The sequence below is a fragment of the Taudactylus pleione genome, unplaced genomic scaffold, assembly GCF_031769625.1.
Source record: "Taudactylus pleione unplaced genomic scaffold, aTauple2 ptg000774l, whole genome shotgun sequence".
NCBI lineage: Eukaryota > Metazoa > Chordata > Amphibia > Anura > Myobatrachidae > Taudactylus > Taudactylus pleione.
This window is the reverse complement of record NW_028285176.1, coordinates 2,110,004-2,137,008: the sequence shown is the minus strand read 5'-3', so window position 1 is coordinate 2,137,008 and position 27,005 is coordinate 2,110,004.

Genomic DNA, 27,005 nt, shown 5'->3' with positions numbered 1-27,005 from the left:
CTCCCGGAGCTATTGAATTCAGCGCGCTGTATAGTCTGGCAAATGATTTCTTCTCACACCATCCTGAGGGTGCGAGGACAAATTTTACTAAAGTGCTGCCAGCGAGGCTGATTTCCGGCTTAGTGCAGCGCTAACAGCCTCGCGGCCGGCACTTGTTGGAGAATGCTGGTCTTGTGATTAAACACCCAGGTTAAGTCGTGACAATAGGCATTCTCCAACTTAACTTCTAACTGTTGGACTAAAGAGCGTACTGAATTGAATAGCTCCAGGAGCTCCCTCCCGGGGCTATCAACAGCGTTGAATTTTCCCCTGTGTTGTTTCCAATTCCCCAGAATAAGCTGGTGCTACATAAATAAATGGTAATAGTTCAATTCCATATATAATAATTATAATAATAATAATAATAATAATAATAATGCAACATTGCAAAAGACTGGTTCAATTTGGAAGTTCTTGTGCCCAGACTTACATTCCATCTCAGATTGATATAGTTACTTTATTTATCTGTGTTTCATACACACTGTCATTAACTATGCATTTGTATTGTATGTTAAAATGTAAAGTAATAATGCAAATAAACTGCAATTCATTTATGCATGCATTTCACACATAGGGCTCTATTTACTACAATCCGAATATTGAATGCAGAATGTAGTGTGATATTATCCACTGAATTCGCATTGCGAATTCAGGCAATATCACAGGGATTTACTACAAATCCATTGCAGAGACAGAGCTTGCGATAAAGCTCTGTCCCTGCAAATCCCATCCGCACACTAGTCATGGTATTTTCGGAAAAAATCACCTGATGACAGTGCAGTATGGGAGACCAGCTGACCGGAGGGAGGACATCACCCGGAGCCCTGATCACCGGTCCATGGAGCCAGGTAAGTTAATTTATTTTTTTGCTATTTTTTTTTGCAGTTAATCAACTTGTGGTCCGTGTAGACCACACAGCTGATCACTGGGACAGACTCCCGACGCTCTCCCCGTTAGAGCAGAGTAGGAGTCTGGTAACCGGGGGAGACCCTGGATAACGCCACCTCCAGGTGGCGTTATTATCACAGGGCCTCCCCAGGTATTTTTTTCAAAATGTATTTTTAGTAACTACCAGACAGATCACATTTCCCATTACAATTATGGGAAATGCGATCTGATTACTAAAAATAAGTGATACTTAGGGGTTGGAGTAGAATTTTACGAGTTCTACTCCAATTTCCCTGTAATAACTATAGGTGATATTAAAATAATGTGAAAAGGGTGTGGAAACAACCTTTTTCACTTTATTTTAGTAAAAATAATGTTAATAAATAGAGCCCATAAACATATCTGTTTTATCATTTAGATGCATCTGCAAACAATATGCGTTTGCTACAGTACTTTGTTTGAACCAGATGCATGTGAAACCACATATTGCTACTTACACAGTGTGCTCCTATTGAGGCAAAGTTCTCAACATTGTTGTCCGGTCACTGATATGGAACAAAGAGTTAAATTGAAATCTCTCAGCTGCGCAAAGACAACTGTGTATCGTTATATTTATGCCAAAACCAGAATTATTGTGAAAATATTGTTAATGTTTGCTAAACAAATTATGATTCTTGTCACTTGTAATGTTGCTGATGTGTGTCTGTTTCACTGTTATCTGATGAAGGAGCATTCAAGCACAGCTTATGGATACACACAACTATTCTATAGCACTTGAATATAAAACTAGGAAAAACATGTATGCACACACACACACACATACTTATATACATACATATTCCCAAAAAAATAGACAAATATGCAGCACATTATAGATCGCCGACGTTACAGTGAAAACATGTCCAGTTTACTAAGGATGTTTTTGACAGAATATGCTTTAATATATTCCCATTGTCTGAATTTTATATGCTGACTAAAAGTGATGAAAAGTGCTATTAGTCGCTACTTATATGTACTAGCATCTAGGGCAGTGGTACTCAAACTCGGTCCTCAGGACCCCACACAGGTCACATTTTTCAGGTCACCCAGCAGGTGCACAGGTGTAGTCATTACTCATTGACACATTTTGAAAGATCCACAGGTGAAGCTAATTATTACACTTGTGATTGTGAGGAGACCTGCAAAACATGCACTGTGTGGGGTCCTGTGGACCGAGTTTGAGAACCTGTGATCTAGGGGTTTAGAAGTGTGTTCTCCGTTATTTGTGTCCCAAGCTATGTCCCACTATTGTGCTCAAGTAAGTTTTATTATTTCTATATTATTTTCGGTGTGTTTATACAAAAGGCAAAATGTGTGAATAAGAGAAGGCAAGATCTTAGCTGCCTTTTTCCTAATAAATACTCAACAATGAAATCCTTCCTCGTGTGATGCTATTCCGTCTGACGTCATGGTCCGTCTTAAAATGTATAACTGAATATGTAAAGGTAAAACACTAGGATCACCTCATCAATCAGATATATATGACTTTTTATTTTAAAATGATGTAATGTGATGCCAGTTGCTTTCAAATAATGTGTTTATAGAATCTTGTTTACGTTCAACCATCGAACCACTAACACATGTTTCTCAATGGCACATATTGTAAACAGACAAATTCTTTCTATTTATGTATTTGTTCCTGTGGTTGCCATTCAGAACGAGACATCAATGATTTCATCAAAAAGAAAATATTTTCCGGTGGTCAACTGAAACTCATATCAAATCTGACTGCTGAAGTCCTATAACAGGAAATGAGGCACATTACAACGCCACTGGTCTGGCTCCACTTCTATTATGTCATGGAGAAAAGTGTTCCAGATATGAATGAAGTACATATTTAAAATAACACCATGTGAGTATACAAAAACAGGATGGGTTGCCCTGATATTAGATGGCATTATATTACTATTATGTTTTATTCTTTAATACAATTTCAAAATATAAGACACAGATGTAAGCATTTTAATTGCAATAAAAGCAACTTTATTTAAATGTGAATTTAATGACAACAGAATAAGTATGCAAGGTTAATGCTTACTGGACAAACTCACTGTAAAAAAGAATTATATATATTTATACAGTATATACACACACAAAAATGTCCAGAAGGTGCCGCAAATGTAAAACAGGATATTTAATCCTTAAAAAGTGCAATACAGGTATGTCTGTTGTAATTGATCCCTACACTTTGGAGTTCTCCCCTTGGGATAGTGTAATGGAGAAGATGGTATCTTCAATTAGGAGATGACCACAGAAGAGAAGTCTTTTAACAGTAAGGTCCTGTAATGAGACCCTTGTACCAGAAGCACCCAGAGAATAATACAACTACTTTTAGTGTGAAGTATTGCACATTTATTTTGCTTTAAAATTAACAGACAAACACATGTATGTAAAAAGCTTACTTAATAATAAAGCACTGTCAATGGTACATTGGCAACAATATTCCTTTATATGGCCCTGTTATTGGGGTAAAGGCTCTTGACTGTTGGCAGATCAATAAGGCAGTTCCATATAAAACCGCCATACATGTTTCGTCCAGTAGGACTTCATCAGGGTATAGAAAGCCATAATAGGCAATGCATATGAAACAAAATTCATTTTGATCAAAATACGGTTGGTGGTAATAACAATGTGGATCAGCCAGGGAATCATACATAGACCAATGGTGAGTGATGTGAACTCCAGCTTAACTGCAGAGATATTTTGTTTCATAAAGTTTCCCCTTTTATGGCTTGTTATACCCCTGATGAAGTCATATAGATGAAACATTCTACGTTTGTAAATTTTTTAATAGTACAGATGTGTATATATATATTACACATGTCTCCATAGACAAGACAAGTAACACATGGTAATATATGCAATACATGATTACAGTAAAAATGTGGCTTATAATAATTTGTTTTTGCTTTAAATGATAAAAACCCATAAAGACAGCACAATTTTTAACACAACAATTTAAGAACACACTAACCATAATCCAATTAAATATCATTTATGGCAGGACTCTACACATAGTTATATATACTATATATACAGTATATATATACATATATATATATATATATATATATCTCCTCAAAAATGTAAAAAAAAAATATAGCAATATGTTACTACAGAAACAGTTTAACATAGCACCATTTTGGACTTTACATTAAAACAACTTACTTGCGAAGTACTGGCAAATGATCCTCTCTCTAACCTCATTTCTCCCCTCTGTATTCACTACATATTCACGTGGTGAAGGGGCTTCTAGCTCATCACAGTATGCTTATTTATTGCCATATCTGCCTTATCTTGCCATAGGGCAATTTTATGAAGCATACAGCATGTATTTACAAATGTAAGCCACTTTTGCAGGGTCATAAAGCAATATACCATCTGATTTATGCAGACACCTGAAATTGCTCTTCAATAGATCAAAGGTGCATTCTGTCATGTTTTTGAATGGCTATGTAAGCAACATTGTAATTATGCTGACCAGGACTACTTGGTCTCAACAGAGGTGTCATAAGCAAGGATTGACACTCATATCCAGAATTAACTGAAAAAAACAGCATCCACACAAACAATGTAATACAGTATACATCAGTGTTGTTAAACTTGAAATGTGAAGAAACGCTTAACAGGTTATTTATTAACCAACTCCTAACTGCTGCACATGTGTATTATTTGTTGTATGCAAAATGTTACAAAACATAGGTGCAGAATTTGCTTAATAAATTGTGTTTTTGAGATGATTGACTGGTTAATGTTAGGACCATGATTATTAAGGGTCCTTGAGTAAAGGCCCCCATACATCAGAGATTGATTGCAGCAATCGTGCAAATTGCAATCGATTGTGTATAAAAATCTTTCCCTTTTTAAATCGATTGCAGAGTACAGAGTTGCCACAATCGATTGAAAATGGAAAGATTTTTATACACAATTGATTGCAAATTGCACGATTGCTGCAATCAATTGCTGATGTATGGGGGCCTTAACAAACTTGCACACACCTGGTATAGATTAAAGCATCGATGAACCCAAAAGAAAAGGAAAAAAAAAACTCTTTTTGGGGGCATACTCACAGGGAAAACAACCATGATTAATCCAATTAAATATGTATATTTAATTGGATCAATCCCGTTTTTTTTTTCCATGACGTGCGTCTGAATCATTTGATCAATATTTATGAATTGAATGCTAATATTGGTTACATTTGACCATATACATAAGTGGAAATATAGCTGTTTTAATTGATTTTATTTGAAGTCGCGGTCTATGTTTTTGTGTATTTGTGTGTTTCAGCGGCCGAGTAATAATTTGGGGATGTAATGTATGTTTAATATAAAAAATGTCTGACAGACAGCACCTTTGCATTTTGTTATTTCTATCCAAACCTACAAACAAAGATTTTTTATTTTATTTGAAAATGTAGGTTTTATTTCACATAGAGAAATACAATTCATATGTGACTGCCAGCATACTGCAACATTTTTATGCTTTTGTGTACTCTGTAATAAACATCAAATACAAATAACTGTAGATAAAACGTTATATATAAAAAGGCTACAAATAAATTCTAATCACTATTATTTGCATTACTGATTATACAGTATTCTATTAAGATGAGCCTTTACAAGTTTTATCCTAAAGTTTTATTGCCATTTATGCATACATTACACTTGTCAACAAGGTTTTGGCAATATGGATGAAATCTGTTGTTTTCTGTTATCTTTTATGTGTTTTATTACAACCCATTTTTTAGATACAAGCAAGAATATCTTAAAATACACTAGAAAATGTTTAAAAATGAGCAATGCTGCATGGAATTAAACTACAGTACATCCCTTTCTATGTAGAATTTCACTATCTTTCCAGTTTAGATGTGGAGGGATAGCGACTGCAAACAATATTTATTGTTAAAATCCTTACTATAATAGAACACGTAATATTTCAGACTCATCCCCATATGTTGACTGTCAAGAGGGTAATAGTAAAATAATAAATTAAGTTTGTCTATATGTGAACCAAATACAATACAAATGTTTACTTCAGTAGATAGTTTTGGTTTATCAGCTGCAGTGGCATTGTGTCTAATTTGAGTGCGGTGTTTGTTTTGTGAAATATTTTAAAATGGATCAAAAACATTGCGCATGTATAAATTCCCCAAATACTTTTGCATATATTTGTGGACGATCTAAACCACAGGTTCTCAAACTCGGTCCTCAGGACCCCAAACGGTGCATGTTTTCCATGTCTCCACACTGAATCAAGCAAAATAATTATCTCCACCTGTGGATCATTTAAAATGTGTCAGTGAGTAATGATTACACCTGTGCACCTGCTGGGTGACCTGCAAAACATGACCTGTGTGGTGTCCTGAGGACCGAGTTTGAGAACCACTGATCTAAACTGAAGTCAAAATGTTGGTCAATCATGCAGAAACTAATGCAAGCTTATTATGTTTATTTTCGGTAACTGATCAAGATAAAGGTTAGGCACCACATATGTGCTGTATAAAATGCTATGTAAGTATGATGAAATGGGGGAAGGGGAACAAGAATAGTATGACTTTTGCGGTTCCAATGGTCTAGCGAGAACCATTATGCAGTAAGATAGTTATGTCAATAAAAGAAAAAAATAGATAATGAAGTGCTGTCTGCAATTAAAATAACATATTTAATCACATAAATGTAAACATAAAACCAGACCTAATCTAAGATATGAAATAAATAAAATAAATATACTCAAGCCTAATTGACCCAAATCTACCTAGAATGTACTGTTAAAAGTAACCAGCTTGGACAATATGCAATCACTTATAATACGTGGCTAGCACAATATGTGTGAAAATCGGATGAAAGACATATGTACATCACTATGAAACAAATGAACTTAATCTAAATGCTATTTGGATACAATTTATAAAAATGTAAAAAACCACAGCCTGTTGGCAACACTCTTTCCTCAGGCAATGTTATCAACGTGTCATCGATGCATATGCATTAATATAGAGAATGGCAGTCTCTAAACTGTGTCACAACACAATAATTAGAATAATATTCCAATATTGGATCCTTTAAATCGATTGGTGAAGCTAAAATGCTGTATTTAATAATCCACTTTAAGTAGGAGAAAATATAAGTTAGATATACTTTCAGTTTTGTGGCCGTAGTTGGCTAGGGTGAAATAGATGATATATTTATATTCCACTTCAATACGGACAATACGGACAATGCGCTAAGACTCCGATGTTTGAACTCAAACCATGGATATCCAATTACTTAGTCTAACAACAATGTGGTGCACTCACATGTGTTGCCAGATCTTTCAGGTATTTGCAAATGGAGTTCAGTATTCCAGTCATCCGAAGTGACGGCGTTACTCACTGATATAAGCAGGGATGACTGACGACTGCAGTGTGATCACACTGACGGCTGACTGCCGCCACAACAACGCGTTTCTCCGCCTCCAAAGTAATCAGCGGCTTCCTCAGGATAAAGGCAGCGCCAGATTGTGTGTGTGAGATTGTTATGTCGGTCTAACAAAAACTGATGGATTTTTAAAGAAAAGTAAAGTTAACATTGAATACTCCAATTCAGGACCCAACAGGGAGGAGTATATCCATAGAAGTTACAATATCAATGCACCTTCAGTGAAACTTGCAATGGTGCTTCACTCTCAATTACATATTAAGTTAAGGATCATGAAAATGTTGTAAAAGGTGTGCACAAAAATGGGGAAGGTTTTGTGTATTCAAAAGGCCAGTTTCCAAAACTGAGTGATACTAGGTCGAAGGAAGGTATAATTGTAGGCCCTCAAATTAGGCTACTTTTAAAAGACAAAACAAAAATGTAATACGGCAGAGTTAGCTGCATGGAGACACTTTGGATCTGTGGCTGGTGGGTTTTAGGAAATAAAAAAACAGAAAACTATAAAGAGCTGATACCTGAACTACTGAGCAACTAGTTAGGATGCTGTATGTCATTGAAGATAGATTTGTTACATTTGCACCTGGGCTTCTTTCCTGACAATTTAGTAGCTGTGAGTGGTGAGCAAGGGGAGCGAATCCATTAAGATATTCAGACAATGGAGCAACAGTATCAGGGAGATGGGACACAGCGATGATGGGTGATAATTGCTGGTTTTTGATAAGGGAGGAGGAGCACAGTACTCATAAGCACAAAAAATAACTGTAAATAGTATATTTTCCAAATGTATCCACCCACTTTGTGGGGATTTTGTATTATTTATATACAGTAAATGCATGTTTTAAAAATCCTTTTTGTTAGTAAATGTGACTGTTATTCCAGTATTAACCCTGCTTTAAGCCATTCAGTTAATTTACATTGGCGAGATAATTACATAAAAAAAAATGGGACGTATTACACATTTTTTACATCCAAATTTGACTTCAGAGTGTACAATTTAGTTAAAACCACCATATTTGGTTCATGTTGTTGAAAAAAAAATGTTTGAGATGGTTGATTTGTTCTATCAGTGTTGGATCCCAAATTGAATCAAGGTGGCACACAGTTCAGTAGCAGTTTGATATAATTTCTCTGCTTTTGTAATTGCACCTGTCTCCAGGCATCAATGTTTATAAAGTTTTACCTGGCCAAGACTTAGGGGCATGCACAAATGTCTTGTTGTTAGTGTTTTTGTGCTGGTGGTGGGCTCCTTCACTGCCCAGGAGATTCACTTTTATCAATTTGGTGTTGTTGGTCTATGGGGAAAATTTACCATTGTGGATTTTAGGTAAATAATGCAGCTTACAGAAGGTTACCACATAGGGGCGTTGGAACGATTTTATGTTGAGGAGGCTGCACAGCCCCTGCACCTAAGGATACTGACTTTAAACCTATATACGCTCCTGCCTATACCTTCTAAAATTTACGCTATTTGCGTACGCAGTCATACAGTAAATAAATGCCTTCAGACCTTGAACATGTGTTTCCAAAGCACAAAGTATTATTCAAGCAAAGTGCAGATAGTTACACGCTGTGATCTAAGTACAATTTAGCGCAAAGAAATTATACAGACCCAAGATACAGTTATACATACGCACACGCTCTGGGACCAGATTCCGGCATCAACAAGAAACCTCCATCAACAGCATCAGCATGAAGGCTGAAGACTGGAGTCAGAACACACATATTTATACCCTTACAGGAATAGACTATACAATAGAGAGTTTTGTTGCGATCCCATTGGTTCCCCATCACGGTGCTTGTTACAGGACATTTAAGAGGTTGATTCAAATGGACACAGACCAGCCTCTGACAGCCTTTTGTCTACGTTTTCCAGCCTCATGCAAACCTAAGCTGTTAATTTTACAAAGTACATTTTGGTGCTTTAACTTTCTACGGTCCATAAGTTGAGAATACATGTTGCGATCTTCACACCGATAATACCGGAAAGCTTTTGAGAAAGTGCAGATCAGTATAACACCAAACACGGCTTATTTATCATGTATTAATCCTTAGATACCAAATAGCCTTTATTTCACAGCATTGGTAATAAATGAATAAAACTTGAATCTTACACTTTAAAGCTATGGAACCTTTTATGTGAGTGTGCATTGTGTATGTATTAGGGGTTTGGGAAAAGAGGTTAGTTAACTAGGGGCAGATGCGTACGCATGAAGCTAATAAAAAGCGTTCGCATGCGGGGTATTATGCATTCGCTAATGTGCGACATGTTAACAGCGCAACTGTGTGTATTAATGTGTGTATGGGGTATGGTAAAATATGCGATCGCATGATGCTAATAATAGCATCGCCATATGTACTTAAGTGTGAGTTTAGCTAAAATGGCGCTGGGCGGCCATTCGCATAATAGTCTTGCAGATCTCATTTTCAAGATGGTGTCTTGCGGCCATTCGCAAGATGGGGTCGTTTCGATCTAATTTTAAGCTGATCTTGTCTCAGCCAATTATCCAGCTTCGACACACTGCACAGAGGAGGAAGTGTAATGTGCAGTATTTTAACCTAAAGATCGCACATTGCACCTCCTCCATGCAGTGCAGGGGTTGTGCAGCCTATTAGTGTAAAGCTGCACAGCCCTGACAGTCCACAGCTGGCGCTCCTTTGCAGTGATTGGGGGGGTGAACCGTCCCCTTGCCCCCCCCACCCCCCACCCCTGTTTCAACTCCCATGTTACCACATCAGTTAAGGTTCCCCCATATGAATGATCAATCATCCTATTTTCAGTCTGCAGAGCAGTGTCTATAGATTTCTATGGGAACAGCAAATTGCCAGTCGCCTGATTGTATAAAGCTCCAAAAAGCTAAGCTTTCCAGAATTGAGTCCTAATAGCTATGGGCACGTTTTACTGGCATTATGCATTGTAGCATATTGGCTACAATATCACTGTTACTTGCAGCTTGCAAATGCGTAGTACAATGGCCAAGCATTACATCTACCAGGTCCAAAACCAGAAGTAAATGCTTCACCAGTACAGCTTGATATCAGAGGACCTGTGCTGGAATGTTCTTATTCATGCATATGGGTGGTATACTAGGCAGTGCAGTCGCCATCAACCACAAAGATAGACTGAAATGATCAAATGTTTTTAGTAATCTATGATATGTCTTGTCTTATGTCATGTAGCTCAAACTGTAAGAATTCTAAAACTCCAATCCCTACTATTTATTTTACTTTTCATAGAATGTATAGTATCCCTAATTCCCCTTCATCTCTTTACATATGCTGTCTTCTCTTTTCTCTTCTTCTTCTGTCTCTTCTCCATTCAGCCCAAGCCCATTGCATCACAAGTTGCTGGTTTGTGATTGGCTAGCAAGAAAGGTGTGGCAACAGGCTTGCTCCACCCATGTGATCGGTGGGGGCAGGGGCAAATAATCAGAGGAGGGGGCCCATTTGCAGTCTCCGTCCAGGGCCCCCTCCTCTCTGCCCGACTGCTGGCAGCGCACTGAGCGCAGCAGACTCTGGGCACTAGCGTAAACTCTAGTGCTCTGCCGGAGTCTACTGCATATGCACAGGTCACCGGGAAAATGGCTCGGCAGTCATTTTCCTGGTGATCTCGTCACTGCGCCTGTTCAAATTTCCAGGAAAAAGGCTGCGCCGACCAATTTCCAGGCAGTTTGTAAAGCACTGGACTCCCGGGAGATGCACCCATTAAAGATAGGCCCTGGGTGAGTCTCAGCATGTCATATGATGTCAGTAAACCCATTGCACATGTTCTCCACTTTCTTCAATATGAACCTCTTCAAACTATGGACCTGATTCAGCAAGGGACACAAGTGAGAGATCTCACGGTGCCAACCGATTTGCGTCTCTGCGAATGCGTATGCGTCACAATGTGCGTGCGTGAACCAGTCACTGCGGCCGAGTAAAGATTCCCACGGCTTATGCAGTGAATAAGCAGACCTTTCTGTTAATGATTGACAGAAAGTGCCGTTTGTGGGTGGGCATATGCAGCCAGATGTCTCGATGCACACAGGATGTGGTCAAAGTCCTGCGCCAGGTCAGGTCATCCTCTATTGTGCATCTGGGTCCGATGGTTCTCGATGTTACCGATATTTGCGCTGTCCTACGTACTGATTGAGCATTGAGTAAGGGGAGATGGGCGGCACTATGTATTGCTGGGCGTCAGCATCCTTGTGCTGCGGATGCCGTGTGTATGCATTGATTAGCATATACTCGCAGCTGCCGGTCCGTGTGATCTCTCACATGCGTCCCTTGCTGATCAGGCCCTATGTTTTGTAAACTAAATGTACTAAATTGTGTCTTTTGTTCATATACACACATTACTTTGTTTAATTTACTTTAATATAAGCACATGAATACTTAATAATAAATATAATGCTTCCCCTTTTAACCCTACTACCAATTGGTGGGTTGTAGGATCCTACTCAAGAAACTATAAATATTAGCTTTTACGGGAGATAGTTGGAATTACAGTACAGTAGAGTAAAATCATGTATCATATTTTTATTTAAAGTTTCCAACATGCACCCCCCCCCCCCGAATAAAGCAATAATAATGCCTGAGAACAGATCATTAGTTTTCCTCATGATAGGCATAAACTCCACAGGTCTGCAGGTATTAAATCACAGCCTAGTTAAAATAACTGAAGCACAGTGGGTGGGCTTTGTGAGGATCGTCAGTGGTCACCTGGTCGTCTTTTTCAGAGTGACTGAGCGGGAGGGAAAATAAGACAAACACTGAGAGAGTTAGCCACACCTCCCAATGCAATGTTCAGTATAACGAATGGAATGTCATTTTACATAAATAAACCTATCACTTCTTAGCTAAGTCTTATTTATGGCTTCAGTATATCATGAGTGATTGAAACCACATGTCTTTTTTTTATTATCTGTGACACTTTTGTGTGTGTGAGAGTTTTTATTAAATTGCTCTGAATGCACCTACAAATTCCTTTCTCTAAAGATATGGTCTAATCCCATACTTTTAATGGGACCCATTTAGAGAAGAGGTGCAATTGTTGTAATACAGTACGTCTCATACAAACTGACACATGTAATAAATAAGACAAGGCAGTGCTTAAAGTGAAAATAATTAATAGAAAATCTGCAGTAAAACTCCTCAACCATTCCCAGCACTGGACAGCCTAAGCTGGTTTCCACTACAACAAAGAGACCCCAGGCGTACAGTTACTTTATAAAACTTACAGAATACAGCATGAATACATAAAAACTACTTAGTAAAACATAATGTCTTACAGTGGTATATCATTGTAAGAGTATTTGACAGTTATACTAGCATTCACATTATTAATAGTTGTAATATAAATGTGCTATACCTGACTTCTTTTTAGTAACCCAGGCTATGTCTCCATAAGTTACTGTATACAATTCGTGCACTGGATGATGTTTGCAAATATGTGATATTTCCCAACCTAATTCTACCATGAGCACACAGCTGAACAGGTGTAAAACGGAACCTTGCATAACAAATTATAATCTTATAAGTAAATCATAATTTAATTTATAATTACATTCAATATAAAGTGCAGGCTGATGTTTATCAGCACAATTGTATCTGCATTTAAATTAGAGCAAAGACAGTCACAGTACATGTTACAAAATAATGTTGGCCACTTTCTTTAGTATACCACTGTAGCATTTATTAATATGGTAACAGCATCATCTGTACCTCTTTAGCAGGCCGGCTTGGCAAGTTCTGTCAGTGCGGCCGCACAAGGGAGCCAGGACCACTACCTGGCTGGCTCCAGGAGAACCCCACCCTCCACCCACACACTGGAGTTATTAGTATATAACCTCAGGGGGAGGGAGCGGAGGAGGGAAGTGGAAGAGAGGGGGAGGCAAGTGAGAGTGTAGAACAGGACTGCGTTGGGTGCCGAGAAACCTAGCACCGTTCCTGCTCTTTAGAATAGGGGCATATTTGTCACAATACGCATCTCAGATGTAGATGGAATGTGATAAAATTTCCCAAATTTACAATTTGATATTTGAGTACTTTACAAGGGTGTATCAAACATCACATGCAGGGACAGAGCTTGCGATAAAGCTCTGTCCCTGCGAATCCTCTCCATGCAAGAGTGTGACTGCGTATGTGCCGCCGGCTAAACCCTCCCCCCCATGCTTCAACATGCTTACTTTTTCTTCTGTTCAGGTGATCTGGTGAGCTCCCGGTATTATGGTCATCTGATCATTAGGCTTGGTTTTTGCTCTGCCCTGCTCTGTCATATGATCTGTACTGTAAAGTGAGATGCCGGCCCGAACTTCACAGCATCTCACTATATAACAGATCAAATGACCGGGGGACACCGCACATTAATCAGATGACTGGGGCACCCTACCAAATCACCGATCATTGAATGTAGTTCATCTTATTTTATTTTTTTACTATTTTTTTTCACGGTGATCAGCCTGTGGTCTATTTAGACACACAGGCTGATCACAGAAGTCTACCCTTGGCTCAGCTTTCCCTGTCAGCAGACAGGGGAAAGTCTGAGCAAGAGTAGGGGAAATGGAGGGAAGCCTGCATAACACCACCTTCACATAAAGTTACTATTGCAGGCAGAGCCGTAACTAGATTTTTTTGGTGCCCTGGGCCAAAAAGAGCATTGGCACCCCCCCACACCCCTATTTTTGAAACAGGGACATAAGATGTGCACTCAAACAAAGGGCGTGGGTAAGGGCCATGGCAAATCTGATTTGTCCTGTTATCCAGGTATCACTGCAAAATACAGCATGAATCCAATGGCTGCAGTAATGATACACAATAATTATGCAGTATAACTCACCAGCTCTAGATGCAGCAGGATTTGTCAGTCCTTAACTGCACCTCTTGCCCTGTGACAAGGCACAGGTCGCAACACCCTAGTTACGGCCTTGATCATAGGACTCCCTCCGGTATTTTGTTACAATTTTATTTTAGTCAATTTGAGCAGATCACATTTCCCATTACAAGTACTTTATGGGAAATGCAATTTGCTTACTAAAATAATGCACATTTTTGCATTTAAAGAAGAATTTTGCGACACCCATTTTCACAATATTTTAGTAAGAAAAAGATTAATAAACATGCCCCAAAAGCAGTAATAAATCAAGAACAGACAATGTGGTAAGAGGGCCCTACTTGCAAGTTTGCTATTCATAATGAAATTGGAGTTTGAAACATGAGGTTAAATGTCACATATTGAAAATTAGTGCCACCAGATAACAATGGGAAAGAGAATTTAGTAGGTCTATATAATCCGGTCAGGGGGTTCTTGAATATAGAAGGAGAAAAAATGTAAGTTAGTGTGAACTGTGCAATGCAGTTTTAATTGATATAAAAGTTTAGGTTTTGTAAGACTGCCTAAAGCAGGGGTGGGGAACCTCCAGCCTGCGGGCCATACAAGGTGAAATCATCCGGCCCGGCCGGCTATCAGCAGCAGCAGCAGAATCAACATAGTGTAGCGACTATCAGCGGCGGCGGGTAGCGCAGCGGGAGAGTGGGGATGCCAGGATTGGCATCGGCGGCAGAAAAATGGATGTGCTACATGTGAACACACCAAAAAAAAAACAACAACACAGTTCGAATCATTTGTCTATAAAGAACAATTTAAGATAAAAAAATATTTCGAATTGTAGATCAACTTATGCTATTTATGTAATACAATGCAAATGCGGCCTTCAATATGTTGGCCGCACAACAAGAACGCTTCATAAGAGATTTATGGTACATAGGCGGACATGGCTAAAACAGATAAGAACTCATCCCTTATCAAAACACATAATTGGTTGTCAGGGAAGCAATATAAAGGATATCAATATTATAGTGATTGAACTTGTTAAACCGACATTGAGGGGAGGCGACTGATTCGGTATGCTTTGTAGACGCGAAGCATACTGGATCTTCTGCCTCAATACTTTAGTTCTGCACAGTCTTAATGATACGGTAGAACTCAACAGCGTTTAGGGGATGTGAGGGGGGTCGTGCAGCTTGGAGCCCTGAGCCTAAACATATCTCGAGTTTGGAGCTGCAGACTTGACTCCCTTAATTTGAGTTCATGCTGCACTGCCATTGATACTATTATCATAATACAACATGGTAGGGTATTGGTTTTAGAGGGGGTGGGATTTGGGTAGCAGACTCCTGAGTTTAAAGAGATCTCAGAGTCGGCGGTGTATGTTCAAGCTTCCCCCCCTCTTTTTCCTTATAGTGGTGTGCTGTATACTATTTAATACATATTGGTATAGAGTTACTAGTATGATGAATATATAGGTCCTCATATCATGATACGGAAGGTAGAAGTGAGGTACAAATTAGATATGCAAGAGGTGTTAAGTTGTTCAATGTGATCCTTGTAGCTGTGGTCAATTTCAAGCACATTTAGGTGTATTTGCACATGTATGAGATTTTTTTATATATATTTATCTGTATATTCACCATTTATAAGTAAACTATATTATATAAAAAAAACTTATCACATTTTTTCATTTTGATATTTTACATTATTTGATTTCCTTCTCTTTTAATTTATTATTGTTCATTTTGATTAATTAAATGTTATTTTTATTTTATTTTATGTTATTACTAAATATTCTTGTATATTTTTATATTTATCTATTTATCTGTTTTTTATGGTTTAAACAGAACTGAGGTTCTTATTAGGTATATATGTATTCACTTATTAATTTGATAAATTGTTTAGAATATATATTAGAGATGTTAATCAGTCCAACTGATTAGATTTAACCATCTATGTTCTAGAAACATTTGGTAAAGAGCAAATAGATTAATCAATAGAGACCTATATATGAGGTACACGGGCGGATGATTATACTGTATACTGTATATTGACATGCCATTAGTATGGACTCGATATAAGTTCGCTTTTGATATGCATGATGGAATATATAGCACTATGTCGGGAAATGGTGATTGAGGTGTCTGATGGGACACAGCTGAATAAGATCAGATGTAGCCACTATTTTAATGGCACTAGGGCATAGAAGCTGCACACCTCTTACTTCCTGAGGAAGCCGCTGATCTGTATGAAGGTGGAGAAATGCGTTGAAGTGGATACGGTGGATAAGCCAGTCTGCGTGATCACACTACTCTGTGCTACTGTAGATCCGTCTTGGCAGGACACCAGTGAGTAGCAGCATTGTATTGGATACATTTTAATACAAATGCCTGCAAAGAACAGTCCATTAGAAGGACTGAATTTAAATGTGAGTGCACCACATTTTTTAACTACTGCATCTCTGGTTTAATTACGTGCTTTCCCCTCATCAAAGGGGAGAATTTAACACAAGCCACAAGCACACAGTTTAATCAAAAACTTCTCATCTGATCCGTGGATTATATTAAATTGTGCATCTTCTACCATACTGGGGAGGATGGAACACAAGAGCTTATTCCCACTGAATCGGATATTGGAGTAACTTTTCGTGTAACCATTCATGTTACTAAGTGACAATTTTGTATCAATTATTTTCTGCTGCTAAGCAGGGTTTGGAATTGCTATGGACTTATTTTAGATTGTGTCTATATTTTGCTTGATACTTTTTGACAACAACTACAGGGATATATATATATATATATATATATATATATATATATGTATATATTAGGAATACCTGATTTATTAAGACTGCTTTACAGTAGTACATCTGCAATAAATTTGTTGTAAAAAATTTTACGTTTTTATGGTCTTACTGGCATCACCAGGTTGATCTGGTAGTAAGTTGTTTTTTTATATGTGAATAATTTGGTGCAATATTAATTTATTTTTACAGACAGCGCTTCAATATTCTAAAAATATTTGTTGTGGTATTATCTGTAGGGAAGGTATAACTTACCTTGAGTGTGTAAGCGGCAGTCTGAAGTGATAATACAGCTGTGCAAACATTCAGCGTCAGATTGCATCCTCTTTTTTGTTTCTAAATATATATTAGCAGCTTTATTACTAACATTGATGCACCAGTGATTGTGTTTTCTCTTTTCTCCCTATGGATGAGGAAATATTAATAAGAACAAACATAAGAAGTGAACATACGAAAATCCTGGTTATATGATAAAATTTATGGGCAAAAACCTTCACTTAAGCTTAATTAAATATCATTAGCATGTCATGTTAGTTAATTTGCCTTGATTTAAACCCATTATAGTAGACTAGTTAATTACAATAATTAATTTACTTGTTAAAGTTTAGGGAAATCCTTAAAACATGAGTTAATGTGGATACTTTAAAAGTTGTTTTATGAAATTGATCTTCAGAATATTACTATTAAGGTAACTCTGAAGTTACAATGTTTTATATAATTTAACCTTTGAATATGCTCTAAAAAATAAATGTTTAATTTAGTTCTGAAAGTATGCTCTGTACTGTAAACTGGTAGTTTGTTTCTGTAGATATAGAACACTTTAGAGACTACAAACTTTGACTTCTGTAATCTACAGGTAATGTTCTGCAGAAATGAACTGTTGACTGGGAATCGGTATGTAATGCCAGCGGCGGATCAAATACAGACAGCGGCAGCCCGATGGGTCGAAATCCCGACAGGGATAGGCAATAACCTAACCCTCCCCTCTCCCTCCCCTAACCCTCCTTTAGGGGTGCCTGACCCTAACCTCCCCCTTAGTGCCTAACCATAACCTCCCCCTAGGCTCCCCCAGGGGTGCCAAAATCTAAGCCCCCCTTCCCGCACCTAGACCTAACCCTCCCGGGGGGGTGCCTAAACCTACCTCCCCACCAGTGACTAACCCCAACCCCCCCCTTCCCTAGCCTAACCCTAACCTTCCCCGGTGGGGGTGCCTAACCCTAACCTCCCCCCCTAGTGCCTAACCCTAACCCCCCTTTCCCTAGCCTAACCCTAACCTTCCCTGGGGGGGTGCCTAACCCTAAGTCCCCCCTGGGGATCCCTAAACCTAACCCTTCCATCCCTGGGCTAAGTGTTCTACTTACCCATCAGAGGGCGATTGGGATGCGGGGGTAGGTCTTCCGGTGTCTAGGCATCAGCGTTTCGATGCCTATCTTAAGTCCCTTGTTGTGCCACCAGTTTGACACAAGCAGCTCACGCTGGGCTGCATACTCTGGACACAGAGTACTGTCCGTGTTGCCTGGATGACATGAATGGGAGAGGACAGGTATGCGAACCATGCTGTCAAGATGACACTAACAGCAGGTAGATGATAAGCGAACCATGCCGCCTGGATGACACAAACGGCAGAATAACACAATACAATAGACAGGAGAACTGGAGCTCGACTGGGTGACAGGAGACTAAGGGCCTGATTCAGACCCGGACGCTATGCTGCGCTCCCTCACATTGAGCAATTTTTCACAATCTGTATGATTCGCAATGTGCGTGCTCGAACCAGTCAGTGCGATGGGAAAGTGATCGCCCGTAGCCCGCAGTCGGGCCGCTACTTTGAGTGACAGATTGCGCCGTTTGTGGGTGGTAACAGGGGAAGGTGCTTGTGAACTGGTGAGTGGTTGTGCAAACGCAGGCGTGTCTGACCATCAGAACGGCGTTTAATGGGTGTGCATAATTAGCAAAGTAGCGTCATTTGCACACGTGACTTGTTTGTATTTTAGCCAGAACAACTTGCAATGCTTGGGGTAGCTTAGGTCAACCCAAGCGCTGCAAGCAGCTCCGATGGCCCTCGATGTTCACGATTAATCAAACACTTCCCGGAGATGATGTGTGCTGCGAGTGACAGGTGGGAGGTTTTATAGTCCAGCGTACGCTAACTGCCGTCGCTCACTAAGGCATAGAGGGCGTCCTTACAGCGCAAAGAGTGAGCACTTGATTTGCATACCCAGCCCCTTTTTGCAAGCAAGCAATCGCATCTTGCGAGCGGCTCTGAATGAGGTCCTAAGCCAGAACCGGAAACACGAATACTCTATCACCCGCATGGAGTGAAGGGCTGGCTGTAATTTAACAGATACATGGTCCAATTAGAGCAAGCCCTGCAAGCCTCCCTAGTGACAGACTAGTGTGCATCTGGCCTGTGCACACAGACAGGGCAATTAACTAGTGTGCAGCTGATACTGCACACAGACTGACAGCAATTAATGAACACATGAGATCAGCACACAGACAGACAGGATAAAAATGCAGTGTCCCAGTAGCAACTAAGACTGGGAACTGCAATCAAGATAATCGGCTAACCGCAGATCCTAACAGCAACAAAACTCTTGGCTGCTATACTACAGACTAAGACTGGAAACTGCAATCAAGAGGATCTGCTAACCACAGATCCTAACAGTAACCCCCCTTGACGAGGGGTTAAGGAACCCCTAGACCCTGGTTTGTCTGGAAAGTTATCAAAAATTCTTCTTTTCAAGGTAGGAGCATGCATTGATCTTTCTGGAACCCGAACACAGGAATGCTCCTCTGGTCCATACCCTTTCCAGTGGACCAGAAATGGAAGACCTCCGTGAGAAATTCTGGAGTCTAGGATCTTTTCTACAACAAATTCCTGATGCCCCTGGATGAGTACTGGTGGAGGCCTGATTGAATGCCTAGCAGTAAACCTGGAGGAAAGGAACACTGGCTTTAGGAGAGAACAATGAAAGGTACTGTTAATCCTAAGAGTCCTTGGTAACTTCAAAAACAAGCCTATGGGATTAACCTGGGCAATGATGCGAAATGGGCTGATGAACTTAGGCCCCAGCTTTTGTGACCTCTGGAGCAGATTGATGTTCCTGGAGGACAGCCATACCAAGTCACTGACTCTGAAATTACAAGGTCCTCAATGTTTATCAGCCCACACCTTTCTCCAGACTGACCATAGCCTTCAAACATATGATGAAGAAGGGGTTCTGCCATAGCTGCTTTTTCCAGGTCATCATAGAGCAGACCCAAAGCAGCAAATAATTAGTCTAGGGTCTGCAGTGCCAGACTGATGGAAGGGAGACCAAAGGCCCAAGTCTGTGGATCCCCCTGTAACAAAGAAATGACTATCCCAGTTTGTTAGACCTGGGAGCCTGAGGACCTCTCTCTGAAATTTAGAAAATCCTTATGGTTTCTGGAAAACCGATCAGGCAGATTCAGTTTCGGTTCTGTCATAGCAGGAACTGTCATACCCCGGGTCTCCTCTAGTGGGAGAGAGTTCACGCACTTTATGCTTTAGCAGCTGAACCTTTGTGGTCAGAACCTGGGCAAAATTCTGAGTTGGCTACATAACAGGAGATCACCAAAAATACCCACAAGATAAATATATTTGTCCGCTGACAATGTTATGCCACATACATGACACTTTAGGGTATAGTCATGCTACAGCCTTGGGGGCTGGAATTTCTTGGCTAGATGCAGCTTTGAAAGCTGGAATTAGTTGGCTAGCTGTGGCAGGTGGGCCATAGGATATGAAGCGGCTTTGGGTCGTGCAGCAGCCTTGAGGACTGGTATATCTTGGCTTGCTGTGGCCAGTGGGCCGTGGGATATAAAGTGGCCTTTGGGCCATGTAGCAGCCTTGAGGGCTGGTATAGCTTGGCTAGCTGTGGCCGGTTGGGCCATAGAATATGAAGCGGCCTTTGGGCCGTGCAGCATCCTTGAGAGTTGGTATATCTTGGCTAGCTGTGGCCGGTGGGCTGTAGGATATAGTGCAGCCTTTGGGCTGTGCAGCAGCCTTGAGGGCTGAATAAGCTTGGCAAGATGTGGTAGATGAAGATCTGTACAATAATAAAGTCACTGGCGTTGGTACACCAGATGGTGCACTGAATACGCTGTAGTGCGGCCTGCGCCGCCGGGTTGACACAAGAAGCTGATGCTGTAGCGCAGCCTGTGCCGCCGAGTTGACACAAGAAGCTGATGCTGTAGTGCGGCCTGTGCCGCTGGGTTGACACAATCAGCTGATGCTGTAATGTGGCCTGTGCCACTGGGTTGACACAAGCAGCGCACGCTGGGCTGCGTACTCTTGACACAGAGTACTGTCCGTGCCACCTGGATGACACGAGCAGCAGAGGACAAGTATGCGAACTGTGCCACCAAGATGACACTAACGGCAGGTAGATGATAAGTGAACCGTGCTGCCTGGATGACACAAATGGCAGAATAACACAATACAATAGACAGGATATCTGGAGCTCGACTGGGTGACAGGAGACTAAGCCAGAACCAGAAACACGAATACTCTATCACCAGCATGTAGTGAAGGACTGGCTGTAATTTAACAGATACATGGTCCAATTAGAGCAAGCTCTGCAAGCCTCCCTGCAAGACTAGTGTACACCTGCAAGTCTCCCTGCAAGACTAGTGTGCACCTGGCATGTGCACACAGACAGGGCAAATAACTAGTGAGCAGCTGATACTGCACACAAACAGACAGTAATGACTGAACACATGAGATCAGCACACAGACAGACAGGAAAAAATGCAGTGTCCCAGTAGCAACTAAGACTGGGAACTGCAATCAAGATAATCGGCTAACCGCAGATCCTAACAGCAACAAAACTCTTGGCTGCTATACTACAGATGCTACAGTCTAGGACAAAGCTCCTGGATCATGCACTGCAGACACTACACTCTATAGAACAAAACTCTTGGATGTCCTGCTGCAGATGTTGGACTCTGGAACAAAACTTTTGTTTGTTGTACTGCAGATGTTACACTCTATAGAACACAAGTCTGTTATTCTATTCTGAATTTGTGTATGTGAATGTATATTTCAGAAGCTATGCTGTGCAGATGAGACCCTTAACTGTGGTGTTGCTGATATTATGTTTTCAATAAGAAAAACTCTTGGTTGCTCTTTTACTGGCATACGGTAAGGTAGAATAAGACTCATCACTACAGTACTGCTGAGGCTAGATGCTATAAAACCTGACTGATGTACTGTTACATGTATGCACTATTGAATAAAAGCCTTCAGTGGCATACTGCTTAAGGCTATCCTCTAAAGAACAAAATCCTTAACTGCTTTCCAGCAGAACAGATGAGAACATTTAACTTATTGCTAAAGCTATGCCTCGTAGAATGTAATGCATTCCTTCTTTATCATAGAACCTGTGTTCTACGTACAGAGCAATTAACTGTGCTGTTGAAGCTTTGTTTTATAGGGCAGAATGCATGACTACTAGAGAAACTATGATCTACAACCAGTGACCCTGACTCTAGTACTGCTGAAGCTAGTATATTTTCCCTTAAATACAGATCTCTACTAACATCAGAATATTGGAAAATGAAAAGAAAGATTCTAAAGCGGTTTGATGCCAGTTTGTCTTGTGACACAATTTGCTACTGTACACTGCATATTACAAACAACATATTTTAGTTATAACAATATTTGCATGACTAATGTCTGTTGACTACCAAGAATTATATTAAGTATATTGCAATTGTTATATCTGGTGGCCTAAACCAATTCATATCATGAAACACAGAACATATTAAAAAAAATGTTTTTAAATAATTGATCTGCAATGATCCTTGTTCCTCTTCCCATTTTGGTATGCACTTAAGCTTTGAAAATACTTATATGTTCAGCAGCCATTTAAAAGGTATTGGAATGTTTGAAGATTGACAAAATGATAAACTTACAAAATCTGACATAAATATTATTGAGAAAATCTAGAGGCTGAATATAACATAAGGCAAACATCAGATAATTACCTCTTATGTAGAAATATTGTAAGGTCTGCTTGGATATATTTCCTTTAAAGTGGTTATCTTCTATAAAGTGCATACGTAAAAAGCATTTTATTGTAACATAAACCTTATAATAAATCTTGATGATGTTGTCAGTTCTGCATGTCATTTTAGTTTTTTTTTTGCTAATCGCTTTTATAAACACAAAACATTAATTAAATATTTATGTGATTCAGTTTCTTGCATGACTCAAATTCTAGAATGATTAAATACCATGTATATTGTAATAGTATAAAAGCATGCAAAACATTTACTAGAGAGTAATCAAATAGAAATTCAGACATACCACATAAAAGATAAAACATCAGGAGAGGTTACAAAATATGCTCAAAGGAAAATTATTTCGTAAAAATAATTAATTGCATTATTCTTTAGGTTTCAGTTTAAAACGTTTTTTAGTTTCATTGTGCATATTTTTAAATGTTGTGATTATATAACATTTATATTCATTTACATATCATATACAGTTCTAATGAGAAAAAACAAAATCCTAAGGACAAATAATACATGCTATGGTTGACATGTGGCACCAGTGGCGGCATGAGGGCGGTGCGGCCCCACCTCGGTGTCACCCTCGGAGGGGGTGACATCAAAATGCCGGCTCCTCTGCAGTGACAGGAGCCAGGTACTGTAGTGTGATATTCTCCTGCAGCACCCAGCTGCTGTCATAGAAAAGGAGTGGACAATGCTGACAGCCTAGTCTCAGGGGGCAGCCCATTATCTCCTGCAATGCTGGGCAGCCCCTGGAGTGAAGTAATCGGAATCCCCCGCAATGCCATGCCCTTTATTTTAGGCCATTCTGGGCACGGTCATGCCTGCGGCGTGCAGGGATAGTCAGAGTACGCACTTGGTGTCACCAGACCTATTGATGCATCTGTGTGGCGCCAAACGACACCTCTTTTTTCTTCCTTGGTGAAATCCACATGCAAACTTTGGCCTGATACTTGGGCAATTTGCATGCAGGGATGTTAACTTGTACCAGCCTATACTTTGTGAAAATTATATATATATATATATATATATATATATATATATATATAAAATCCTTTATTTATATGGCACCATTAGTGTTTCGCAGCTCCTTCTTCTGCAGTGCCTTCCCGAGTACATAAACTAATCAGTGAACAAGAAACGAGTAACATAGAGTTACAGTGCAGGACAAGTACATGGTTTATATACATTGCTGCAATACTGATTAAAACCCTCACAATAAACAACGGGGAGTTAACAGTCAGGTGTTTGGTGCCCTTGTGGGGAGTAAGGAGTACAAGAAAGTGTAAGGAGAAGCACATGAGGGAAGAGGTCCCTGCTCGTGAGAACTTACATTCTAAAAGGGAGGGACAGACAGACAGGTGTGACACGGATAGGATAGATAGGGAGGAAAGAGCATGAAGTGGGTTAGGATGAGAGCTGGAAGGCCTTGATGAAGTAATGGGTCATGAGAGCCTGTTTGAAGATTTGTAGAGAGGTGGAGAGTCTGATAGGGAGAGGGAGAGAGTTCCAAAGGTAGGGAGAAGCACAGGCAAAAACTTGGAGGCGGGAGAGGTAGGAAGTAATCGGATGGCAGGGGAGATGGCAGGCATTTGTTGAGCGAAGTGGATGGGCGGGAGTGTATATATATACACACACACACACACACACATCTCTTCGAAGAGCCGCACACACTTAATCCAAATATCACTGGGTGCAAGGTTACTTCATGTACACATATGTAATCCCCCAAATGTATCCAAATGAGGAACACACCAGCACTCCAAAATGAACGCAAAAATTAGAAAAAACAATTTAATGTGCCATTAAGAAAGCCATAAAAAAGCCAGGTTGTCAGGATAACATATTGGGTAGTTATCATCAGACATTCAAGCCACAAGTCTGGAAATTCACATCTAGTGCCTAGTCCCGACAGCCGTTTCTGTATAACCCTTTTTAAAGAGGTAGCATCCACCATTATCAACTACTGTACAAACTGGCTTAAGTACATGCAGCACCTGGGTGTGCTCACCTGTGATGACACCATGGCTCCACGCACCCGCATGTGGTCATTCATGAACTCCGGCATCCCCCAGACAACAAGGAAAAGCCCAACCCCACTAGACCGGAATTGACTCTGGTAGGCGGAACCCAGCTGCACAGTCTGGGGAAGATAGAGAACCACACACCCAAATGCCGCTGCCTGTAACCATGGAGACATAAACACATAACAATATATATATATATAGTAGCCAGTGTATAACCACCTCATTAAACCAGATCTCAGTGTGGAATAGACAATGGCTGCATTAATAACTCTAATCCAACTAATATCAAAAAGATAAATATCATTGGTCATAGGTTGATGTCTATAGAAATTATTAAATATATGGACAAGCATAAATATAAATACTCCAGTACATGTAAACCCATAGACCTAGTGTAAAAACCTATAAAAACACATACAGGCTACATTCTTCATTTAAGCCATGAGGTGCCATACTGTCAGGTTTGTGAATCCACTGGAACTCATGTCTCAATAATAGTAGTTTATGCCTATCGCCTCCCCTATGTAGGGGTGGGATGTGATCAATCAGCATGAACATGATTTCTTTCAACTTGGGTCCTTTTTTGGCAAAATGTTTAGCCACTGGTGGAGTGCTGGGTTCCATCTTTAAATATGCCTTTTTGATCGATGATCTGTGCATCGCTATCCTTTCCTTTATCATACGCACAGTCTTCCCAACGTATAACAGCTTACATGGGCACAAGGATTACATATTCTACAAACTTGGTTTCACAGTTCATACGATCCTGCAATCTGTAATTCATGTCAGTACTGGGGTGAGTAAATACCTCATCCGTCATCAAGTGTTGGCAATTCACACAATCGGGGCATTTATAGGCACCTTTCTGTCATTTTAACCAGTTCATATTTTGGGAGACTCTGGGACTGATGTCAGAGGGACTAATTAGTTATTTTAAATTCTGGCTACATTTGTAGCAAAATATTGGCACATTCTGGCAAAGATCACTCATGACAGGGTCAGAGGCAATGCTATGCCAGTGCTGCAGAATTGACTTACGGGACAAACCAGAGGTAATAGAGTAAATGCTAGAAAACACCATCCTCTCCTTGTCATCCTTCTTCAGACTGGAGGTAAGTAATTCATCTCTATTGGGACTCAGACATATTTGTTGTCACATCTGTAGCTGACGTATGGGACGCTGTGGGTCTTAGTTGTGGGAGGAAGCTGAGTTGGGGGGCCTGGATATATGTTCTCCTCATCCACAGATCTTGGGTGTTGGCGAGACCTGGGCAAAGGTGCAGAGTCTAACCCACAAGATGGTGTTCGCCGGTGACCCCTCCAAGTGGGATTTGGGCTAGCTCGACCCTGTGAGCAGGTCACGGTCCTTTGACCAGGTACCCAAGCCCCGTGGGAATGGAGACACAGATAACCGTGGCCCTGAAAGAAAAATGCCTGGAGTAAGACACTAAACAGTATCACCAATAATGAGGTTTAGGACGTAGTTTAAACACTTGACACAGAGATCACTAGGAATGTTAGATACACAGGTAGAGATGTAACTCACGGTTGCACGGAGAGTCACCAGAGATAGTTGGGCACACAGACAGAAGTGGAAACACACTGCTGCATGGAGAATTCACCAGAGACGTTTGGGCACACAGGTGGAGGTGGTAGCACACTGCTGCACTGAGGATTCACCAGAGACGTTCAGGCACACAGGTGGAGGTGGTATCACACTGCTGCATGGAGAATCACCAGAGACGGGAGGCACACAGGTAGAGATGGTAACACACTGCTGCACGGAGAATCACCAGAGATGGGAGGCACACAGGTAGAGATGGTAACACACTGCTGCTGCTGACGCGATGGATCAGGAACCTGGACCGGGAACTCAACTAAGGCACTAGGAGACAACCATTGTTCAGGCAACTTCCTGTAACCTGTGGGATCATAATATACCC